Below are 25,710 nucleotides of genomic sequence, written 5' to 3' on the forward strand. Positions count from 1 at the left end.
TCCATCACGGATATTAGGTCGTGGTTCGGGTTCGTGAATCAGTTAGCGCCCTTCCTTGCAACGGCGCCCATCATGGAGCCCTTTAGGGACCTCCTCAGAAAAGCCCACTGGAAAAACGTTTACTGGGATAGTCAGCTACGTGACAAACTCCGGCAGGCACAGGAGGTCATCTGTCAATTAGCCAAGGACGGCTTGGCATATTACGACAAACACGCCCTACGACGATAATGACGGATTGGAGTAAAGAAGGTATCGGGTTCGTAGTCCTTCAGCAGTATTGTATTTGTCAGTCAGCTGACAGCCCCTTTTGTTGCAAGGGCGGCTGGCGCCTTGCCCTGTGTGGTAGTCGACACCTCACCTCCTCTGAAGCTGGTATGCCCCCGTAGAAGGAGAAGCCCTGGCAGTTACCTGGTGCTTGCGGAAGGCCAGGCTGTTCCTACTTGGGTGTCCTAATCTCACCATCATCACGGACCACCGTACCTCTCGTCAAGCTGCTGGGTGACAGAGCCCTTAAGGACGTCATCAACCCGAGATTATTCAACCTGAAAGAGAAGACACTCCAGTTCAAGTTCCACATGAAATACCTGCCCGGAAAAAGGAACACTGCCGCGGATTTTCTTTCAAGGTACCCGACCATGCGAGCACCCCGCGAAGCTTCCGACGTGGATTTGGAGGACGACATTCAAGTGGCAGTGGCATGTGCAACCGTGGCCGCCTTGGAACCGGATATCATCGTGTTGGATGAAGACTGCGTAAGGAGCGCCGCATCTAACGACCCTGTATATCAGCTCTTGCTTGCAAGGGTTGCAGCGGGCGACTGGCCCCAACAGAAGTCGCAAGAACTCGCCTGCCTTCGCCCCTTCTTCAGCGTTCGGGACCGGCTAGCCATCAACCAGGATCTGGTGACATACTCAGTGGACCAAGGATGTGTTCGCTTGGTTATACCCGAGGATTTACGCCGCCAGGTAGCCGCTAACCTACACGCAGGACACCAAGGCCTCGACTCGATGCTTAGAAGGGGCCAGGCAGTCGGTCTATTGGCCGGGAATAGAAGGGGACCTTCAGCATTGCCGCGCCCAATGTACTTCATGCGATGAACATGCCCCCTCACTGCCTCCTGAAGAAATGATACACACGCCGCCTGCGGAATATCCCTTCCAGCAAGTCGTAGCAGATATGTTCCAGATAGAAGGCAGTGTATACATGGTGTATGCCGATAGACTAACAGGTTGGTTAGAAGTGGCTCATTTCCCCAATGGTGCCACGTCTAACAAAATCAGTAATCACCTTCGATCATATTTCTCGCGTTGGGGAGCCCCAGAACAAATATCAACTGACGGAGGCACGAACTTGGCCAGCGAGGAAATGGAGGCCTTCTTCAAGAGATGGGGGGTCAAGGTCCGGCTGTGTCGCGGCCCAGTATCCCCAGTCTAACGGCAGGGCAGAAGCAGCTGTCAAATCGGCGAAGAGGCTACTCCGGGAAAATACATTAAAGGGTGGAGCCCTTGAGTCGGACAAAACGGCCCTGGCGATACTTCAGTATCTCAACACTCCTCTCAGGGAAATTAACAAGTCGCCGTCTCAGCTTGCAACGGGTCGCCAGCTGCGCGATGGGGTACCGACCGGCCAGGAGACACCTGTTAGTAGACAGATATTGGAGGCAGACGATACGTCGAAGGGAGTTACAAGTGGCAAGGTCGCAGGAGGCGATGTGCATCCCTGGCACTACCAGAAGACTGCCGCCCATCGAACTAGGTACCCATGTATGCATACAAAACCAAGCTACCAAGCAATGGGATCGAACGGGCATAGTAACAGAAACAAAGCCCCATCGTCAGTACACCGTCAAGCTTAACGGGAGCGGCAGGCTGTCAAAAAGAAACAGACGACACCTGAGAGTCATCGCTCCGCCCTCTGGCACGCCCATGTCCCAGCACGAGTCCTCCGCAAACCATACCCCGACAGAACAGGGGACACGCACCACACAGGAGCCCAACGTCGTTGATAGCCAGAAGAGCCGCTGGTAAACCCAAGTGGCTCAAAGACTTTGTAGAGTGATGTTATTACCTTTTGTATGCAATTGCATCAGGAATTGATATTTCTTTTCAGAGAATTTATGTATTTTATTTCGTTTTTGTGTATGCATCGAGAAGTTAGCTTTAATTTTTTGTTTCTTCTCTTGTCTCATTGATCTAAGGGCATTTTTCCCTTTTATTTTTTTGTCATGTATAAGAATGTTCTTGAGGGGGGATGTACGATATGTTTTGTATTTTTCCCCTTTTTATTTTTGCCATGTATAAGTATATTCTTGAGGGGGGGATGTACGATATGTTCTTCGGCCATGCGCTGCCGAGCATGCATCCGTTATTGGCAATTCTGTATACGCTGTTGCGAGTCAGTTGGCTCCCGAGTATCCTGTAATAAAGTCCAGTCTCCAGGACGTTGTGTCATTGCAAACCTAACATACTATGAATCAGTTGTTAGGAGAGGGTGGAAGGTAAGATGGAAAAGAGATAATATGAAAGGAGGTACAGTAAAAGGAACGAAAGGGAGTTGCAGATAGCGGCCGGAGGTATGCTGCAGAGAAACCTTAAGTAATGACTGCAATGCATGCACCACATGAGGTACACTGGTGGTACTAACAACGCCCCCCCCCCCCACTACTGCGGAGAACAGTAGATGAAATTAATTACAAAACCAGAATTGTTAGGAAGAAGGAGGGGAGTAGACATTAAAGAGAGAGAGAACGCGGTATGCTGGCCCTAACAGCCAGGAAGTGTGAGATTTGATACAAAATACAGAAATTCGGCACATTGCTGATAAGCCTTACGTTCAGATGAACGAACTAGTCAATGCTGTGGAAATTTCTGCACAGACTCATGAACAATTTATAGCAATTTAAATATGAATGTCACAGTGGCCATTGTTGTTTTTCTCCAAAGCCAGCCAGTGTTTTGGGGATTGGCTTTCTACTGAAGATGGAGGCAAAAGATTGAGGAGTTACGTGACTTAATTCTCTATGGAGACAAATGTGAAAATGTAAAGAATTCTGGAGCCATCTTTTATTTGGAATAAAGTCTGGATGCTGAATGTCTTTCGATGAAGTGTTACAGCAAAAATAAATAAATAAATAAATTAAAGGACTCGTAACTATTCAAAGATTTGTTAAGTCATTTGTAAACTCAAGGAGAAATCCTTTCAGACTGAAGGTTTCCATTTTAAAAAAAAAAAAAACCTTTATATATATATATATTATATATATATATATCTATATATATTATATATATATATATATATATATATATATATAGATATATATCTAATAAAAGGAGCCCATAAAAACACCACAATGTAGAGAGAAAAGTACTATATTTCAGAGACTGCTGTCTCTCTCTTCAGGTATATGAATGAGAAAAGTTTACAGAAAAGGTGGTATTTATACCAAGAGATTCGTCCACAAGTAAGCCAATTTAGGTCACCCCCGCTGATAATCTTCCTTTAATCTTCTTAAGCGTTGGTTTTGAATGAACACTGCGTCGACGATGTCCGATGTCCAATTCCCTTTTGAGATGTTCATTACCTGCTTCTCTTTTATTAAGGCCGATTCCATCATTTGACTCTTGTACCGGCAGTTGCTGCTATAAATTACACGTGACATATTCCAGTTTATTCTATGGTTATGTTCATTTATATGGTTGAAAATAGCCGAGTTCTGTTGTCCATACCTAACTGACCGTTTGTGTTGTATTAATCTCTGGGGAAGTGATTTACCTGTAAATCCGATGTAAGATTGGTCACAGTCCTGGCATGGGATCTCATATACCCCAGAGTCTTTGGGCGATGTCTTTTGTTGGACGTTAATCAGGGATTTGGCTAAGGTATTTGGGTAGGTAAATGCAAAAGGGTTGGATTTCCCAAGGGTGTGAGTTACTCTCTTAATCGTCTCCAGGTGGGGAATTTTTATTTTATTGTTGGGTGTGTCTCTGGTCTTGTCTTTAGGGGGTCGGTAGAAAATTACGTTTGCTTTTTGAATTGCTTTCTCAATTATATGGTCAGGATACTTTAAAGATGAAAGTTGCTTGCGAATTAGTTCAAATTCTTTTTCCAGGAAATCTGGGGAACAAATTCGTAAGGCTCTTAAGAATAGGTTGCTAGCTAGACCTATCTTGATAGTATTGTCATGATAGCTAAAGTAGTGAATATATGAAAGTGAGAAACGTTGGTTTTCTGTATATGGTAAATTTGTATTCTGTCGTGTCTCTGATTATTAAAACATCAAGAAAAGGAATTTTGTTGTCTGTTTCCCATTCAACTTTAAATATGATGCTGGGCACTAATGCGTTTAATTTTGAGAGGAATTCATTAAAATTACCCCACTTATTATCCCAAAATGTTAGTATGTCATCCACGTATCTCATCCACAGCATGTTTTTGGGTTTTATTGCATTTATTGCTGTAGTTTCAAAGTATTCCATGTACAGATTGGCTAAAATAGGACTTAAAGGACTACCCATACTACACCCGAATTTTTGCTTGTAGAATGATTCCCCGAATGAAAATACGTTATTAGATGCACATAATTCAACTAACTTTATTATTTATATATATCATTTATATTTTTTCTACTATGACAGCAGATAACACGAATTTATACATTTTTTTAAATAAAACCCTTTTAGACTAATATATATATATCTATATATATATATAGTATATATATATATATATAGAGAGAGAGAGAGAGAGAGAGAGAGAGAGAGAGAGAGATTTTCATTTATAATTTTCTAGTATGACATGAGATAAGATAAATTTCTAATAATTTTCGAAAGTACGTATAATCAATCGATACTATTTTCCCGCGCACGCTTATCCTAGATTGCGTCATCATTCACGGTCTCCCGCTTGGAAAATGGTTGAACGAGGGATCATGGGAGATTGAGTCCCCCTGCCATCCCCTCCCCTCCACCCTCCCCCCAAGATCCCTCATCTCCGACATGTTCGGCGCGTGTCTGATCATGCTGGTTTTGAACATGCGTGGAAAGATACGGGTAGAGATGGAACAGGTAGTATGATGAAATACCCTGCATGGATTTCTGGGATCCCTACACGTCCTTCCACGTTCCTTGTATTATTCTAGTTGTTAAATTATATGTATGCATGTGGAAATTAGTGTGCTCAAGCAAGTAATTTCTCCAAGTAGCATACTAAGTATAGTAGACGATGTATTAGTGTAGGCTATGCACTTTTTATGACAGTAGAATTTTCCTTATAATGGAAACAATGAATGTTACAAATGCTTTCAACATTATTAACAAAACTAGTGCAATTGTCCCGTAAAAATGAAGACAACAATTATATAATTTTTCTACCGTATCGCACCTTAAAATAATATAAGTAACGCTATGTTACTCTAAAGTTTTGGGCATAGATATTCTGATAGTTAGACGCAGACTTTCTGTTATACACAGGAAAAAATAAAGCAAAGTAATGCACGTTGCTTTTATATAGTAAAGATGATTACTTAGTTCACAGACCGATGACGCAACCGGTACCGTCTTTCGATTTCCGACAATACGACGAAAACATCCATAAACCAAAAGAGGCAGAGTTGAGGATAGCGAAGTAGTAAACGACTCGAGTCCAATTGACTGCCAATTGCCCTTCTAATGAGGACAAGCAGAAAATGGCGTAGCCGTAGATGGAGTAGCGTCACTCTCGCATTATAGCTGTGTCATTTTGCGACGGTTGGCAACTGTTACTCGAACATTGCGGGATGTGCTGTGTTGTGCAATGCCGTGTTTGCTGTACGTTAAGTTCTGTAGGACGTACTGTAGCTGCAAGAAAAGTTACTTACTGCACTCACAGATGCAGGGTAAATAACTATAAATAGATAAATTAATTGTACATAAGCCAATGCCAACAAAAGTTACATACACTGACTGTTGCAGGGTAAATATAAACATATACTAAATGAATTTTACATAAGCCAATGCCAACAATGAACAGCAGTCGTTCTTATGCAGATCTTTTTATATTCTACAATTTAAGTGAGGTTTACACAACCATGAGCACTGAAATTTCCTCACATTTGTCCCTTAGTAGGCCTATACGTCTAAACTCTCGAGGTGTTTTGCAAATGGCAGAGTACGACCCTTGTGGGAGATTATGGTAATAACGTTTCATATGTACTGACATACAGACGAATAGACGTCTCGCTTTTTGAGGTCATACAGAATTGGTACTACAGGAGTTAGGGGGTACAAGATAGAAAATGGGAAAGCTCTTGCAATGTATTAATTCACCAACGCTTAATTTTCCCAGCACGTAATGTTTCCCCGGCCAGATCCGGTTATATCTGCAGATCTTAGTGAAAGCTTAAGGTTGAACAATAGGCTACATGACATAACACTTCCCAGAAGTTCACTGGAAGATGAAGTGGCCAAATGATTTGAAGGTGCTACTTAATGGAAAGGTTTTTAATCTACGATACAGAAGCGCTGGGTTTAAACCTCTTAATGATGGAATAAATGAAAGTTTTAGATTTCTGGGTCTGTATCGAAAGTAACGAACGCGTCATGCACACTTTTGTTGTAATCCGATCCTACGATGTTAAGATGTCTTAGCTGGCAGACAGACAGACAAATGATGAATTAATCCTCTAGGAACTCCTCTCAACTTCCTCTGAAGATATAAAGAAAAAATCGTATTTTATTACAAGACAAGAATAGAACTCCGCCACATAGATAAAAAAAAGTCACATAGGATCTAAAACCAAATAACGAAGTTTGAGTGGATATTGTTATAACGAAAGGATAATGATAATTATTTAAAGATGCATAAACGAATAGAATATCAGTAAATAAAATTAATATATCGATTATATTTGTCTTAAGAGCAAAATAATCGATGTGGTCGTTCAGGAGAGAGTGGAGCAGACAAACAAGTGAGCTCTTACGGGGACCTGAAATCAATATTCATCTCTCTCTCTCTCTCTCTCTCTCTCTCTCTCTCTCTCTCTCTCTCTCTCTCATACGTTGCACAAAGGTTTTAAGGCAGCTCCCGACTCTGCCTGCTTGCAGATGAAACGGAATTTGTTTGGACAGGTGCTATCTAGAAGTTTACATAATATTGTGTGAAAAAAAAACACTGTTAAACTAATCAGCCTCTCTCTCTCTCTCTCTCTCTCTCTCTCTCTCTCTCTCTCTCTCTCTCTCTCTCTCTCTCTCTTCCCAGAACTTTTGGATAAATGTCATACAAGATCTAGATGTTAAAAGTTGATTTAGACTGAATTTTTAACAAAAAGCCTATTGGCTGGTAGGCAGGCTTTCACCACCACCCCTTTTATAAAGATAGAGTGCCATTGTATAAAGAAATTAAAACGTCTGGAAAACAACTAAAATAGCTAATGAATATAGTTAAATCCAAGAGCAGGTAAATACTATATATAATTATATACGCAAACAGCAATGCCAAAAATAGAAGATGAAGCAGCAATACCAGTGAAATTCAACTTTGTGATCATCAAAATCAGTATCACTAACTGGTCAGAAGAAAGTTGAAATGGGAGATTTGAAAGAAGACGCCAAGGTATATAGAACCCTTATTCTATATACCTTGGAAGACGCTATCAGCGGGCAAAAAACAAACAAACAAATTCATCAAAGAAACGGAAATATACTAGACACAACAATTGCTATAAATTTTCACTTGTACGCCGTAACAGGTGTTGAGGCAACACAAAGGTTATATAATCAATCATAACACCTGATAAGTGTAAAAAAAAAATGATACACCAAACCCTTTGTTTACACAGTTCTGTATATATGAACGCGCGTGCGCTTGTATATTTATGGTCCTTAAGAACGACATTTATGCATAAAAAGAAAAAAAAAAAACCATATTTTGCCTGCTACTACCTCAACTCAGATTACTAGTGAATTAGACTATATATATATATATATATAATATATATATATATATATATATATATATATATATGACCCAACCGTGCTTAATGTGTATCTATGTGTTCATAATTATGTAAACAAGCTAATGTATTTTGTAAAGGCTTTTGATTTTCTTGCATGTTCTATTCCTGGGTATTCATGCCTAAAGTATGGATTAAGCTAAGCATATTAAGTTATAGTTAACAAATAGGACTTAAGTGGACTTATGCAAAGGGGATATGGAATCATATTTGACAATTCATTGGGTGTCTGGAGTCATCAAAAGTTTAATACTAGAGCAAGCATAGTATTAAAGTAAGTTTTCAACTTACTTTAATACTATGCTTGCTCTAGGCTCTGTTTTACACCTGACATTAATTTGTGATTTAGTCGAGTAGCTTTTATGTCTGTGCCACATGTGAGAGATTTGTCAATATATTATATTAATAGAAATTATAATTCATAAAATCTCATAATAACATGAGTCGCTTAATATGGTGAATAAATCCAGAGGTGTAAGCTTAAATATATTTCATAGAATAATATGTTTCGGCACTTGCCAACAGTGAAGATGCAATCCGAACTCGCCAGTAACTCGAAAACTCATTCCCATTTTTTTTCTCTCCATCTTTTGGAAAATATTCGTTGTTTTTAATGTGCTCCAATTTTTGGAATTGGTATTGATAATATGTTATTGAACTTCCATATGTTAAAACTGTATATTTATTTCCCAGTAGCCTATTTATGCCATTCATTATCTTAAGCACGCGTTCGTGTATGTTTAAAGTATGCGGGTGCACGTTTATACTTATGCTTTGCATTTTTGTTCTTCTTGGTGACAGACACCATTTTTGTCACATTGTGCAAAAATGTGAGGAAAGCTTGGCTTAAAGGAACATTTGAATATGTATCCTGAATAAAATATATTTCTTCTGTATCTTGGTGTAGTATCGAATGCAGATAAACAAAACATTGGTTTGCGAACTAAAAATTGTCAAGCTAATTTACAAGACTAGTATGACGGTACCATAACGACATAGAGTAAAATTATGCTCTTTGATAATAAAAATAGGCGTATTCTTTAGACTTGGACGTACGTATTAAGTGTGCACAGGCTTATGATAAGAAGTGGATTTCCCCGCGAGAGTCCAACAACAACTTACTGGGACAGATGTCCCATGTAGCCTTACTGTTCGCTGAGATCATTTGCCGTCTCTCACGGCCAATGTCGTCAACAGGCGGGAAAACATTTAATATGCACAACGTGAAGCCTTCATGTCTCCATAGCTTTACATCTTGTAAATCCTAGCCCTCTCATCTCCCCAAGACAGTCATATATATATATATATACATATATATTATATATATATATATATATATATATATATATATATATATATAAGGTAACGCCATGGAGGAAAAATGAAAAGACGAAAAACTCCGTGGCATGTTTTATATATTTCGTAATCAAGTTAATCATAAAATTAAACACACACACGCACGCACACGCGACACACACACAAAGATATAATATATATATATATATATATATAGTATATATATATATATATATATATATATATATATATATATCTGACTGTCTACGGGAGATGAGAGGGCTGATGATTTGTGATTATTACAGTATAATCATAAACATTCATAAATGGTTATCGCTGCAGTATTGTGAGAATTTCACATAAACATGACAAAACGCGTGTTACGTTATGTATAAATTCGCCTAGTATACTACAATTAGCGTCAGTTGAGGCCATGCAAATGGTATATAGGGGCAGCAGCCTCATCCCTAAGATTCGCCGAGAACCAGAAGGCTCAATTATATATATATATATATATATATATATAATATATATATATATATATATATATACACACACACACATATATATATATATATATATATATATATATATATATATATATGTGTGTGTGTGTGTGTGTGTGTGTGTGTGTGTGTGTGTGTGTGTGTGTGTGTGTTTGCGAGTGCCCGTTGAATGTAGCAAAACGAACATAAACAACAGGGTGCGTTTTCGTATTGCATCATGCTCCTTTTGATCTTCATAGGTAACAACGACGACATACATTATCTCGTTCTAAATCTCGTAAATGATTTTATTACTTCTTTTTATATATTCCTTTTGATAAGACTAATTTAACATACTTTAACTCTTATATTATATCCCTTTAATATATGACATTTCGCTTGATGATCCTGCTAATATGAATATGTGATAAGATAATTGTGTCTGATTAAATCCAAAACTTTACAGTGTATAATTAAATACAAGTCTTTATAAGCACAATCTTGCTACATTGATTTTTACGTGTAAATAAATGAACTTGCAATAATTTAAAGTAAATAAGCTATATCGATTATTTTTCTTATTTTATATCAAATATATGCATTCGAATTTACTGAAAAAAGTATTTTAAGAAATTTTTGGTGTCATACACTAAAGTGATAACATTGCAAGTGCATATTAGGCAATTTCAATAAAATATGGTTAACCTGAGATAAGTAAATAAAATATCCTTTGTTATGACGTCACTTTTGCGCCCAACAAAATGGCCATAACAAAGTGCCTCTTTTGCCAGTGTTCGATTCTCTTCATGAAATCCAATATCAGCAAATGTAAATTTTCTTTTCCAGAAGACACAAAAATGTTAGATCATATTATTTTAAGTATTAAAAAATATGTATACTACTTTGATGGCTTAGAGAGGGAGCGGCATCGCAAATAATTGATCGTTCGAACACTCCTTTTGCGTCGGCCTTGTTGATTACTCGCTGTGACTTGTAGGAGATGCATTCGTGTTTCTTCTCCGGAACGTTTATCTTTAATTGTAATGGTACGGTCCCGTTTTGATTTGTAGAACCATGTGTAAAGTATAAAACGACGCGTAGAATTGCGTCGCCGTATGTGTCAGGGCGAATCAGACGAGTGTCATCCTCTCAATTGTGAAGGAAAATGTTTGTGTGAGGTTGAAATGGCGGGTGTGAAGTGGCAGCTCGCACCAGCTCCTCGGGGTTTCGTGAGATGTAATTTTGTCGAGGAAATTTACTCCTAAATTTTTGCATTCCTCCTTCTTCCGCCGAGTGATGCTGCTTCTCGACGACAGTGAGTTGAGGGGATTGCATCACGTTTATTTATTTCCTGTCAATATGCGGGGAATTTATTAAGAGGTGGAGGGTCTGGTGGTCGGCCACACCAGTGGGACCTTTCAGGCCGTAGGGACGGTGGGATGACACAGTCGCCCTCCAGCTTTTATCTCCGTCGCTTGGTAAGATCGTTCTTTTAGCCCTAATCATACCCTTTTTTTTAGGGCTAGGCCTCTTATTAGGCAGGATTCAGAATAGGAAGAGGGGTGGGCATAGGCGTTGGTACTTTGATCCTACAACCTTCAAGGAGTAACGTAGTCCACCGTAGTCTTCGTTGTCGAATGTTAGGGTAAAACATCAAAGCAGGCCACGCAGGCCAGCTACCATCATGCAAGCCACCCTCCGAAAAAGTCATTATAACGCGTCCTGACACCCGAGATGGGCATCAGTCGCGACTTGTTGTTGGTGAGAAACGGAGCTAAAGACCTCTACTCTCCTTTCGAAGTAAGTATTTTCCCCAAAGTTAGAAATTAAGGCCAAATTTTAAGATTTAACAGATTTAAACAGAGGGTACTGAAAATGGCGCCCACGGCAGAGGGAAATCTCACCAAAACGCTTTAGAAATTTTTACTTACAACTAAAAATGTTTCGAAGATTGACGCCATCTCGATGTTTACGGAGTAGCTTGTGTCAATAAACTAACCATTTCCTGTGATAATCCGCACACCACTTGTACCCAGACGCTGGAGCACTTTTATCACAACAATCGAAAAGAAACACGATTTCTCATCAACAACAAGCCAGGCGTAAACAGCTGTTGGGGTAGAAGATGACGAGAAGCGTTCTCTTGGCTAATTTTTTAAATAAGTAGTAAAACATCAATATTTTACATATTTATGATGATTAATTTGAAAATATTCGTTATTGAAAAAGTAACTCGCCTCTGACTCAAATTTAAGTAATTATTTTTCTGAATTAGAACGTTCTTTCAAGTTCTGTATTATGACGTCACGACATCTTGACTTTCGTACCTATTGTAAATAATTGCTATACTCAACTGTCATTGCAGAACAGTTTACCAGTTATTCGTGCAGATTGTTATCAGCTATACATGTAATTGTTATAATCGTAATGCGCATATATATCTTTATTATTTACTTTTTGGATATATGAAGATGTTTTACTGCTGGATTATCGCCGTAGTGTGACGCAATCGTTTTCGGTCCATGGGCCTCTGTCTGTTTTCGCACCATAAGAAATTATGGGGTCCGAATTTGCAATGACCAGAAAGTCGTTAAAAGAGGAAAAGTTAGCATTGAGGGCATATGTTTTGACTGAGAAAAATACAAATTTATTCAATAGCTAGCTTGTAAAAAATACTTGGTTATAAAAACTTGATTGACAACTAAGCAGCATGTCTACTATGGGTTTCAGAGACAGTGCAAGCACGTTTTTGGGCAATACCTATTTCTGTAACGAACACTCGTAACAGAACGAGATTTTGCTATAGTGCATTACACCCAGTGCCGTAATTTATAAGGGTATCGTGAATCACTAATCGTAAAGAATAACGACACTTGTCCTTGTACCAAGAGACAAAAACTCCATTATGCAGAATGGATACGAACACGCGTATAAAGCTCCACCTACCCTCTCCCCCCCCATCCCCCCCACCCCCCCCCCTCCACCGCCATCCCTTTTCTTCTTCGTTCCTCCGCCTTCCTTTCTCTCTCTCTCTGTTGCCATTCGGTATGTGTTGACCCTCCAAACTGGGTATAAGACTACACACAAAACGTTGAAATTGGTGAAATTAGTCTATGTATTGGAAGTATATATACATAAATATTAAAGCAATTTTATCATATTGCATTACTATGACAACTAGAATTCATGGAAACAGTTTATAATAATGGAACGGCGTATGTGTGAAGCCTCCACTAATGTGGCAACGATGATTTTGTTTTGCCATTCTTAGCATGCAAACATTAAAGCATGCAAACATTAAAGGTTACATTTATTTCTGGCATACGATTATTTAAGAAATTCAAAATACTAATAAAGACTGAAATCAATGAAAAGTGCTAGCAAAAACAAAAAAGCAAAAAAAAAAAAAACGTAGTCGTTTCCTCTATGCCACTTTTCCGTATTCGTTCCTCTATGGTTTTCGGCAGCCAGATGTACGAAAACGTTAGAAACATTTGGATTTTATCTACGTTAGAAATATCTGTAATTTTTTCGGGGTAATTTGGTTGCTAAAAAGGGATAATATACATGAATTAAATCAAAATTTTTAAATAACAATGTAAATTTAAACTAAATAACGAGTAAAGTAAACAGTTTAGGGAATAAAACTTTGCCAGTTTCGTCGTCTGTCGTCGTCTGCTGTTTGTAATTGTGTTTATGGCGCGCGCGCTTAGAAACCAGGAACAGCAACGGGTTTTTAGTTTAAAGTGCAATGTGGAGTGAACTGAGACCAAAATGTGTAATAACAATCAAATAAGCACTGTGGAGTTTCAGTTGTGATGGCAGTAAGGATAAAAACCGCCGATTACAAGGTAAGAATGAATTCAGTTCCAACCATAACCCCGGGAATAACAAGTCCCCCCCCCCAAGTTTTCATACTTATTTCACTAATATAGGCAACAAAATGTTGTTTTATTGTGCTGATTACAACTGCAATCTTGAGTAAGATCAATAAACGTTACATACATACGCTAACATTGTTCACAAATGAGTGCTGGAAGGCTGGGGAAAGATGGGTCCGTCACTGATGAGAACCGTCCATGAAAACGTAGCCGCCATATTGGATTTCAAAAACTGCCTTGAAAACATATTTTACGAAGAGCTCACATGCTTATTATTTTAGTTCGTATGGGGCTTTCATATATCACAATATGTTGACGAAACTTCAGTCTTTTAAATGGTATGCTTAGAGTTGCAATTGTATTCATGTTTCACCAATTAAATATCGAGTGAATAAGACGTCCACCGTGATGAGGGTTCCGGCCTGAACTGATGTTTCCCCCTAATAACTTGGCTGCTCCAGGCGGGCGTCGCCTCCACTGCTAGATATGTAAGGGCACGGTGCCCCAAGTCAGGCTAGAATGCCATTTCCTGACCTACCTACTACCTAACTGGTGTCTACCTTCCTAACCTCACATTACTTATCACTGTACCTTGACCTGACTTGGTTTTAACCCCCCCCCTCCCCAAATGGGAAACATTGAACTAGCCTATTCTGTTTGTATATAGTACCTACCTAGTGTTAAAGGCTGATGCCGCTAGCATACCTAGTATTCCCAAAGTTTTAAGTATAGCTATAGAGATCTTTCCAGAAAAAGGTGGGACCCTAATATCTAGGTATCTTAAAAATCTAACCATAGAAACAATAGAATCTACTTAAAAATAATCTTATTAGGGTAAACAACCAACTGGACTGGCCAACCCACTGACTACCATATTTGTGGCCACCCTCCTAAAAAGTACTTTAACACATCCTGACACCGGAGATGGTCATCAGTCATGAGTTGTTGGTGGTGATCACAGGAGCTCAAGACCTCTACTCTCCTTTCGAAGTAAGTATTTTCTCCAAAGTTAGAAATTAAGGGCATATTTTAAGATTAAACGGAGGGTAATGAAAAGTGAGACCAAACGCAGTGCACACTACCCCCATGACGCCTTCGAAGTATTTACTTACAACTAAGAATGTTTCGAAGATTGACGCTATCTCGATGTTTGCAGTCACTTCTGTCAACAAACTTCCCATTTCCTGTGCTAAATCCGCACACCACTTGTAGCCTAACCATAGACGCTGAGGCACTTTCATCACAACAATTGTAAACACTGGAATGTGTTTACCCTCCAAACTGGGTATAAGACTTACATAAAACTGGGGAAATAAGTGAAATTAGCACATCTATTTGTAGTATATAGGGTAAAAAACCTCAGGGTACAGAGTGGACCATGTACGATGAGCGTGAACAATCCCAAAAAAAGTACATTATAATGCGTCCTGACATCGGAGATGGGCATCAGTCGCGACTTGTTGTTGGTGAGAAACGGAGCTAAAGACCTCTACTCTCCTTTCGAAGTGAGTATTTTCTCCAAAGTTAGAAATTAAGGCCAAATTTAAAGCATTATATTACTTTCAGTAATACGTATAGGCAACCAAATGTTGTTTTATTGTGCTGATTACAACTGCAATCTTGAGTAAGATCAATAAACGTTACATAGGGTAGAATACCACGGCAGGCCAACCCTCATCACGGTGGACGGGTCTTATTCACTTGATATTTAATTGTTGAAACAAGAATACAATTGCAACTCTAAGCATACCATTTAAAAGACTGAAGTTTCGTCAACATAATGTGATATATGAAAGCCCCATACGAACTAAAATAAGCATGTGAGCTCTTCGTAAAATATGTTTCAAGGCAGTTTTGAAATCCAATATGGCGGCTACGTTTTGCATGGACGGTTCTCATCAGTGGACGGCCACCATCTTTCCCCAGCCTTCCCAGCATCTCATTTGAACAATGTTAGCGATATATGTAACGATTATTGATCTTACTCAAGATTGCAGTTGTAATCAGCACAATAAAAACAACATTTTGTTGCCTATATTTAGTGAAAGTATGAAACTTGTTATTTCCGGGGTTATGGTTGGAACTGAATTCATTCTTACCTGTAATCGGTGGTTTTTATCCTTACTGCCATCACAACTGAAACTCCACAGTGCTTATTTGATTGTAATTATACACATTTTGGTCTTAATTCACTCCACAGTGCACTTGAACCACGCTGTGGTTCCTGGTTCCTAAGCACTCACTCTGCAGACACAGTTACGAGTAGCAGACGACAACACTGATTATGAGATGCAAAGCTTTATTCCCTTAATTGTTTACTTTACTCAATATTTAGTTTAACTTTACTTCAAAATGTTTATTTAATCATGTCTATTATCCCTTTTTTGCAACCAAATTAACCCCCAAAAATTAAAAATGTTTCGGATGTATAACTTACGAAGGCAGAACGACGTTGAGGAAAAAATGACCTCATCGTTGCCAATCTAGTGGAGCGTCACACATACGCCGATGCATTTACAAACTGTTTCGATGAATTCTAGTTGTCATAGTAATGCAGTAATGATAAATTGTTCCGATACGTAATACAAACCCTCGGTCCTTTAACAATAGGAAGGTAACTAGCGGCAGCTGGGACGGTCGTAAGCTTCGAACAAGGGAGAAGCGGTAGTTAACTGCTTGTCCGGGTCGTGCGCGCGCCGCGCGCCCGGGTGCGGTGAAGAATCACTTTTGCTTTCGGCCGTGGTGTGACAGGACGTGTTCGTCATCGCTCTGCCCGCTATTTCGTCGTGTGCTTTGGATGTTACAATTTTCTTCTGACTGGTTTGTTGTGGTCTTGAATGAAATTGTAAGTACTCTTTTTTTCATTTTTCATTGAGTGAAGTGAATTATTTAATCATGGATCAAGAAGAGCTTTCGCCCGCGCCCACCACTGCCCGTAGAGTGTGTCCCGGGCTGGAGGGGCGTAAATGCGGCGGATTCCGCTCTTACCCAGATATTGATCCTCATGAGTTATGTTTTCGGTCCTCTTGGGGCGAGAATGCTCCCGAACCGAACCATGTAATGTTTGTGTAAATTGGTCCGAGGCGCGAGGGTGCTGTACGAGGGTAGGAAGAGGCGTAGGTCGACCAAGGAGTCGTCGGAAAGCTCTCCAGCGACTCCTTTGGTTACAAGATACCTCGTCATCCTTCCTGCCTCCAGCTCAGCCCCCACGATTTGCGCCTTCCCCCTGCGGGGGGGGTTTCGGAGTCCTTCTCCTCACTCGATCCGTCGAGTGTGGAGGAGGGTGCCCGATACCCGGATGTTCAATTGTATTCGGGTCTTCCGTCCGCTCGTGGTGGGGTTCGTCCTCCCCCAAGCGCGAGGGTGCCCCTCTAACTGACCAGACTGTTCCTCCCTCAGGTGTGCCTTCGGTTGAGTGACGACCTTGGACAGGTGTGGGCGTCGTTGGACTGCAGGGCGCCCCCAGTATCCAGGGTCTTGATTCAACGGCTAGCGGGGTCGGCAGTGGTAACTCATAGTGTGGTTACAACACGACCAATACTGTGTCAACACCAGCGTACGCCGCCCCTCCTCATGTGGTGTATACGCAACACATTGCGTCGGTGACTCCGACGGCATCATTCAAATGCCGATCGCTGCCGTACCTAAGAGGGGCGTGCCGCCGCCACCTAGGTTTTATGTGCTGCCGACTCCCGACTTTCGCTGCCCTAATAGTTCGCCCCTGGATCTACCGCCCGTCCCGATGATGAGTTTGGCTGAGATGGAGAGGTCTGTGACGCCGGACTATGCTGCCGTACCTGCCGTACCTGCAGCGAGTGTTGCTGGCCCAGCCCCTCGCGCCGCTCCTACGAAGCGCGCGGTGCGGGACTCTCATGTTGATGTTTGCTGCTGGTGCTGGTCCTGCTGGTGCTGGTCCTATTGGTGCTGTCCTGCTGCTGCTGGTCCTGCTGGTGCTGGTCCTGCTGGTGCTGGTCCTGATGGTGCTGGTCCTGCTGCTGATGTTCCTGCCGCTCCTGCCGTGCCTGCCCCTGCCCACGTCGCGTCTCGTCATGGAGGTGCTGCACCGGTCTCAGGTCTTTCCGGACAGGATCAGTCGGGGCGTGTTGCTTCGGCAATTGGCCCGACTTTTTCCGTGGATGGAAGACCTGACGTCCGTCCTGAGAGAGCTGACGAAGAAGAGGAAGAAGAAGAGGAATATGTCGTCGTCGTCTTCATCGTCTTCTTCGTCGTCCTGTTGCCGCCTCTTCCCCTTCGACTTCTAAGGCTTCCAAGCCGAAGAAGAAGAAGGCTGCCTCCCCTCCCCCCCTAAGAAGGCTCCTGCGGGACCTCTTCGAAGGGCCCGTCTCGCCACTGGCGTGACGGGGGGGTGCTTCTGCTGGTCCTCCTGTTCCCTCGGGAACGGGGCCCGTCTCCTCTTCTGAGAAGAAGAAGAAGACGGGGACCAAGGATGTGCTGGCTACTGCTGGTACATCCGCGCCTGGTCTTAGCAGCACTGCTGCTAAGCCAGGTACCGGCTCGACTTCTCGTTCGCGAGAAGGTCCGAGTGTACGGTCTCCTTCGGGCGACCGTGCAGCCAACGTCAAGACGCCTGAGCTTGCTCACCGTCACGACAGAGGCACGGAGCAGAAGACTGTCGAGAGTCGCGCAAGTGAACGCTCGCCAGGCCAGCGGTCGCTCTCGTAGCGACCAGCCGGTACCTCGGTGGGTTGACGTGACGGTCTCTGACCGGCCACGGGTTGAGGCTGGGAAGAGGTCCCCTCGACCAACGGCACCAGCTTCGGCTGGTACCAGCGGTTTTGACGTGCCGTGAGGACGCTCACCGCGGTCTCACCGCGAAAGCGAGCTCTGCAGATCACCTGACCGCCGCTCCCACAGGACCGGACGGAGACGGTGGCCAGCAGCAGCTCGTCTGACGCACGAGATCGGGGTCGACGTGCTCAGTCGAGCCGCTCGCCACAGGTGAGCGGCACGACCAGGCCTGCAGTTCGATCCACCCCCGCGGTTGGTGATCGGCTACAGCCCCCCCACAGTACGCTGGTCCTGCCAGCGAACGGGGGGGGAGCGTCAGGTCTGTCTCTCCTATACCTTCAACTTCCTCGGGCTACACCGGGAAGAGCGAGGTACCTAGGAGTGATCGTGAGAAGTGCGCGCTCAACGATCCCGCCACGACGCCGCACCGAACCAGGCATGGTCTTAGGACCAGCCAGGTCGTACGCGCAAGTGGTTGGAGGCGACCGTCAGGGGTCTGTTGCTGTTCCTCCTTCTGAAGGAGGAGGGTCTCGAGAGCTGACTCCTGTTGGAGGGACTGGACGGTCCTACTCTCAGGACGCTGTGACTCCTGAGATCCAGAGGAACTGATGCCCAGGTTATTGCGCTGATTCGTCAGCACAACGACCTGGGGGAAGGATCGCCGCTACCACCATCTGAGCCCACGTCCCGGCTCGAGTCATTTTGGGGCCCGAAGAGGGAACCCAAATTGACGGTGGGACTGCCGCGATCGGAGCTTGCAGACTCAGATCCTTGACCAGGTGGAGAATTTCGTCTCAGGACGACGAGGTACACACTTAAGTCAGGACGGTCTTCCAAGCTACTTCCTCCTCCTCTGCAGCGACAGCGGAAGTCTACGTGCCATCAGTGGATCCAATACCGCCTCCCACAGGTTAACCCGGAGCTAGCTAGGCTAACTCCAGGTGTGTCCCTGCAGCAGCTCCTGTCGGAGAACCTGTGGTTCTCGCAGCAGGAGGCACTGGGCCTGGAAGCTACCGCTATGGCGGCTTTCCAGGCAGTCTCTTGGTTGGATCTGTGGTCCCTCACAGTATCCAAGGTCGCGGCCGACGCCGGGGGCGCTGCCCTCGAAAGACGACCCCGACTTCAGGAGACTGTGCCAGTCTGGAGGTAGGGCCATCTCCTACCTCGCCCATCAGACGGGCAAACCTGTGGGCCAACTTGGTTCTCCGTCGTAGGACGCTATGTCCTTCACACCGAGTAGCCAAGGAGGCCGGGCGTGAGGCGGTAAATGGACTCCGTAACGGACCAATGAAGAGTTCCTCCGCTCTCTTTCCCGGAGGTAGAGATGGTGGACGCTTGCGGTGGAAAAAAGACGGCGCACTGATGACAGTGACCGTCTGGTTCAACCAGGCAGTTACGAAGGTTTCTCTGGGCAACCTCGTACAACTGCGGCTAAGCCTAAGAGTTTAGCTAGCGCTTCCTCGGCTGCTAAGACTTTGCTGCTCCATCGAAGCCCCGAGGAAAGACTCTTCCTGCTTCAACTTCTGGTAAAGGAGGCCGTAACCAGCCCTCCTCCCAGCCCTCCTTTCCCCGAGGAGGTGCTGGGAAGAAGGCGAAGTGTAGGTGGGAAACAAAGCTAGGGACGGCGTTCCCCCTCACCCACTGTCGGAAGTGGGGGGGTGCCTTGGCGAGCCATTGGGCAACTTGGCAGCGCTACGGTGCTGAGACCTGGATAGTAGACGTCCTTCGGGAGGGATATCTACTACCCTTCGAATCTCGGCCACCCCTCACCTCCAACCCGGTCCATCTGCAGACATATGTTCTGGGATCCTCAAAGGACGACGCTCTTCGCAGGAGATCAAGACCATGCTGACCAAACGAGCTGTAGAAGTCGTAGTGGATCGGTCACGGCTTTTACAGCCGATTTCTTAGTGGAAAAGGCATCGGGGGGCTGGCTCCCCGGTGATAGATCTCTCTCTCCCCTGAACCGATTTGTTCGCCAGACTCGTTCAAGATGGAGACGGCACGTTCCGTGCTGGACTCCATCAGGGAGAACGACTTCATGCTTTCAGTGGACCTGAAGGATGCGTATTTCCAAATAACCCATCCATCAGTCCTCCAGAAAGTACCTCCGCTTCATCTTCGACGGGACGGTGTACCAATTCAGGGCACTTTGCTTCGGTCTCTCAACCGCACACAGTGTTCACGAGAGTGTTCACGCTGGTGTCTGCTTGGGCCCATTCGCAACGGGATAACGTCTTCTGAGGTATCTCGACGATTGGCTGGTCCTGGCGAGCTCCCGCTCGCAGTTGCTGCAGGACAGGGATCGACTTCTAAAGTTTTGTCGCGATCTGGGGACGTGATAAACTACGAGAAGTCCGATCTCGAACCCAAGCAGAAGATGAAGTACCTGGGTATGCTGATCGATACGGTAGCAGCTCAAGTCCGCCCCGCAGACTTGAGGATCAGCAAATTCAGGGAGGCAGCCGGCCGGTTCCTGTCTCGGCAGGAACAGGCAGCTCAGCAATCGGCAAGTCGTGATCGGCCACCTGTCGTCACTCGAGAAGTTAGTTCCTCACGGACGTCTTCACCTGCGGTCTCTCCAGTGGAGACTAAGGGAGAGTTGGTCACAGGTAAAGGATCCACTTACTTCCCCGTGTCCCATCACGGAGAAGGTGAGGCAGGACCTAGCCTGGTGGCTCGACGACAGGAACCTCTTAAGAGGAGTGCCCCTACGCACTCCCCCCCCGGAGATGCTGCTGTTCTCAGACGCATCGACCCGAGGGATGGGGCGCACACCTGGAGGAGTTGCTGGCTGCAGGTGTGTGGGACCATCACGACAAGCACCTTCACATCAATGTCCTGGAACTCAAGGCGGCGTTTTACGCTCTCCAAGAGTTGCCAAGACCGCTTGATGGGACACTCGGTGGTGTTGATGTGCGGACAACACCACAGTAGTGGCATACGTCAACAAGCAGGGGGGCCTAGTGTCTCTCCCGCTACACCAGTTGACTGTGCAGGTGCACGAGTGGGCCACGGCTCACTCGATAGAGCTGTCAGCACGCTACATTCCAGGCAAGAGGAATGTAGTAGCAGACAAGCTCAGCCGTCGGGATCAGTAATAGGGACGAGTGGTCCCTCACACCCAGAAGTGGCGGAAAGGCTCTTCAAACCTGTGGGGGCGTCCGGTCAAGACCTGTTCGCTAGCCACCCGGCACAACAAAAAACTTCAAGTTTTTTGCTCAGCCGTGCCGGACCCATGGGCAGCTGCAGAGGACGCTCTTCAACACCCCTGGGACAACCTCTTCGTCTACGCCTTTCCTCCCTTTTGTCTGATTCGGAAAGTGATCAGCCGAGCGCTGGTCACTCCCAATCTCAGGATGATCCTGGTGGCTCCCAACGACCTCAAGCCGTTTGGTATCCGGGACCGCTGGCTCTTCTTGCAGAGGAACCGAGAGAGATGCCCCACTGGCAACCTTCTAGCCCAGCCACACGTAGAGCGGTACCAACCGAGCAGTCCAGTCCCTACAACTTCACGGCTGGCTGTTATCCACCATCTCTTGCGAACGAGAGGCTTTTCTCGCAGCGCAGCAACAGAGATGGCTGGGGGGACACGTCAGACAGTCCTCTGCAGCTGTGTACCAGGGGAAGTGTGGGCCGTCTTCTGTGGTTGGTTTGTCGTAGACGGGGTCTATCTCCTCTCAGAGCCAACTCTTCAGCAGGTAGCGGATTTCCTCGTATTTCTTCGCCGAGAGAAGCTCCTCTCAGTACCCACAGTTAAAGGATATAGAGCTGCACTGGCACTCGTCCTAAACTGAGGGGACTGGACATCTCGAACTCGTTCGAGATCTCCTTGCTATGAGGAGCTTCGAAAGGTCTTGCCCACCCAGGGAGCTCAGGCCCCCTGAGTGGGATGTGACTCTCGTCCTTAGGAGTTTGACTCGAAGACCATTCGAGCCACTCCGAGAGTCGTCAGACAGGGATCTGACCCTCAAGACCCCTCTTCTTGCTGGCCCTGGCATCGGCGAAGAGAGTAGGGGAACTTCATGGTCTGTCCTTCAATGTTAAACATTCCAGGGCTGGGGATCTGTGACGCTCGATTTCGTCCCGACTTTCGTAGCTAAGACTCAGAATCCGTCGATCCCTGACGACAGGTTCGAGTCTTTCACTCCCCTCCCTAATGGATTTCACCGACAACGATACGGATGAGATGCTGCTTTGTCCTGTGAGGGCGCTACGGCGCTATCTGAAGAAAACTCGACACCTCAGGCCTGAGTGTCGACGCCTCTTCGTTAGCACTGGGGTTACCAAGAAAGAAGTATCCAAGAAACACGCTTTCTTTCTGCCTGCGTGAGGTGATCAGGAGAGCGTACGAGGCTGATGGTAGTGACGACATCCGTACGCTCCGACCGAGAGCCCACGAAGTCAGAGGTATTGGACCCTCTTTGGCGTTCCGCAAGAACTTCTCCGTGGCGCAGGTCCTGAAGGCAGGTGTCTGGGCCAACCAGACTACCTTCACGTCCTTCTACCTTCGGGATATTGCCCACAAGTCCTTGGATTCTTTTTCCTTGGACCTGTGGTGGCTGCTCAACAGTTGTGTAAGCTTACCAGCACCCGAGCAGGCAGAACAGCATCGATTCCTGGTGTGACTGTAGGAATGAATGGTTGAATGAGAGTGCGACTGGCTTCTCTTCTCCATCTTTCTCTCTCTCTACCTGTGGGCAGAGGGTCACGGTCGTCACCATGCTGGAAAGGAATCCGATGCAGGTAAGCTACTCAACCGAGCCCCAATCTATCCCTTTAGTTAGGGATAGAAGCAAATATCCTCCACTCCCTCCAACAAGGGGGAAGGAGTGGATGCCTACTTGAGACAAACCCATAACTTTATGTTGGCTCCTGTACAGGAACAAGTTCTTGCAATGCTGGTACGAAGAGATACGCTTGCCTCTCTCTTAGTACTTGGCTCAGAGGTCTGACCATTGATCCTGCGGTGCACACCCCGATCAATCGGACAGAGGTTTGGATCCCTCCCTTGCTCTTACGACCAGGGAGGCATTCCAAGGTTGGACGAACACCAGTCTGTTCACCAAAAAGACTCAGATTCCACCCACCAAGAAGTGAGTCTTCCTATTGTTAAAGGACCGAGGGTTTGTATTACGTATCGGAACAAATGACAATTTGTCGAAAATTGCATTTTTCCTAACTATACAAACCTGAGGTCCTTTACATATAGTCCCACCTCATACCACCCCTCACTCTGCAACTTTTTGCATGGGCCTAAAGCAAAAGTGATTCTTCACCGCGCCGCGCGCACGACCGGACAAGCAGTTAACTACCGTTCTCCCCTTGTTCGAAGCTTACGACCGTCCCAGCTGCCGCTAGTTACCTTCCTATTGTTAAAGGACCTCAGGTTTGTATAGTTAGGAAAAATGCAATTTTCGACAAATTGTCATATTGCTGTAATATGTACGTATATATAATACAAATAGATACGCTAATTTCACTTATTTCCCCGGTTTTGTGTAAGTCTTATACCTAGTTTGGAGGGTAAACACATACCAATTGACAACACTGATAAACAATTGAAGAGCGCAAAACGCCGCAAAGAATGCCGTAGTCCCCTTGAATAAGTGCTGGTAAGAGGTTGGTTTACGATTGTTGTGATGAAAGTGCCCCAGCGTCTATGGGTACAAGTGGTGTGCAGATTTAGCACAGGAAATGGGAAGTTTGTAGACACAAGCGACTCCGTAAACATCAAGATGGCGTCAATCTTCGAAACATTTTTAGTTGTAAGTAAAAATTTCTAAAGCGTTTTGGTGAGATTTCCACTGCCGTAGCCACCCTTTTCACTACCCTCTGTTTAAATCTTAAAATTTGGCCTTAATTTCTAACTTTGGAGAAAATACTTACTTCGAAAGGAGAGTAGAGGTCTTTAGCTCCGTTTCTCACCAACAACAAGTCGCGACTGATGCCCATCTCCGGTGTCAGGATGTGTTATAATGTACTTTTTCGGAGAGTGGCAAGCGTTGAATGTAGGTGGCCTGTTTGGCCTGCTGTGATGTTTTACCCTACATACGCTAACATTGTTCAAATGATTGCTGGGAAGGCTGGGAAAGATGATTGTTTTCACTGATCCGAACCTGCACATCCCACGGTAGCTGCCATATTGGATTTCAAAACTACCTTGAAAACATATTTGTTCCGATACGTAATACAAACCCTCGGTCCTTTAACAATAGGAAGGTAACTAGCGGCAGCTGGGACGGTCGTAAGCTTCGAACAAGGGGAGAACGGTAGTTAGCTGCTTGTCCGGTCGTGGCGCGCGCCGCCGCGCGCCCGGCGGTGAAGAATCAGGACGTGTTCGTCATCGCTCTGCCCGCTATTTTCGTCGTGTGCTTTGGATGTTACAATTTCTTCTGACTGGTTTGTGTGTGGTCTTGAATGAAATTGTAAGTACTTTGTTTTCATTTTTCATTGAGTGAAGATTAATTAATCATGGATCAAGAAGAGCTTTCGCCGCGCCCACCAACTGCCCGTAGAGTGTGTCCCGGGTTGGAGGGGCGTAAATGCGGCGGATTCCGCTCTACCCAGATATTGATCCTCATTGAGTTATGTTTTCGGTGTCGGGGGCGAGAATGCTCCCGAACCGAACCATGTGATGTATGTGTAAAGTTGGTCCGAGGCCGCAGTGGGTGCTGTACGAGGGTAGGAAGAGGCGTAGGTTGACCAAGGAGTCGTCGGAAAGCTCTCCAGCGACTCCTTTGGTTACGGATACCTCGTCATCCTTCCTGCCTCCAGCTCAGCCCCCACGATTTGCGCCTCCACCCCTGCGGAGGGGGGGGGGGGGGGGGGGGGGGGGGGGGGGGTTTCGGAGTCCTTCTCCTCACTCGATCCGTCGAGTGTGGAGGAGGGTGCCCGATACCCGGATGTGCAATTGTATTCGGGGTGGGGTCTTCCGTCCGCTCTGGGTGGGGTTGCGTCCTCCCCCAGGCGTGAGGGTGCCCCTCTAACTGACCCGACTGTTTTACCTCACTCAGGTGTGCCTTCTGTGAGTGACGACCTTGGACAGGTGTGGCGTCGTTGGGACTGCAGGGCGCCCCCAGTATCCAGGGCTTGATTCAACGGCTAGCGGGGTCGGCAGTGGTAACTCATGGTGTGGTTACAACTACGACCAATACGGTGTCAGCACCAGCGTACGCCGCCCCTCCTCATGTGGTGTATACGCAACACATTGCGTCAGTGACTCCAACGGCGTCAATTCAGATGCCGATCGCTGCCGGTGCCTAAGAGGGGCGTGCCCGCCGCCACCTGGGTTTATGTGCTGCCGACGCCC

The 25,710-nt window shown here is 45.1% G+C and overlaps 1 protein-coding gene across 3 annotated transcripts in view; it reads left to right on the top strand.

Annotated features, from left to right (window-relative positions):
- Positions 1-10,729: 10,729 nt before the first annotated feature.
- LOC135216159 (uncharacterized) overlaps positions 10,730-25,710 on the top strand; it is a 109,919-nt gene continuing 94,938 nt past the window's right edge. Inside the window, exon 1 of one of the 3 annotated variants that reach the window (XM_064251272.1) lies at positions 10,730-10,814. The gene's annotated coding sequence lies outside the window, so the exon portion shown is untranslated. Of the gene's footprint in view, positions 10,815-10,882; positions 11,084-11,110; positions 11,247-25,710 lie in introns of those variants that run through there. The other 2 variants (XM_064251274.1, XM_064251275.1) reach the window with 2 other exon arrangements.

This window comes from Macrobrachium nipponense, chromosome 6 (assembly GCF_015104395.2).
Source record: "Macrobrachium nipponense isolate FS-2020 chromosome 6, ASM1510439v2, whole genome shotgun sequence".
Lineage (NCBI taxonomy): Eukaryota > Metazoa > Arthropoda > Malacostraca > Decapoda > Palaemonidae > Macrobrachium > Macrobrachium nipponense.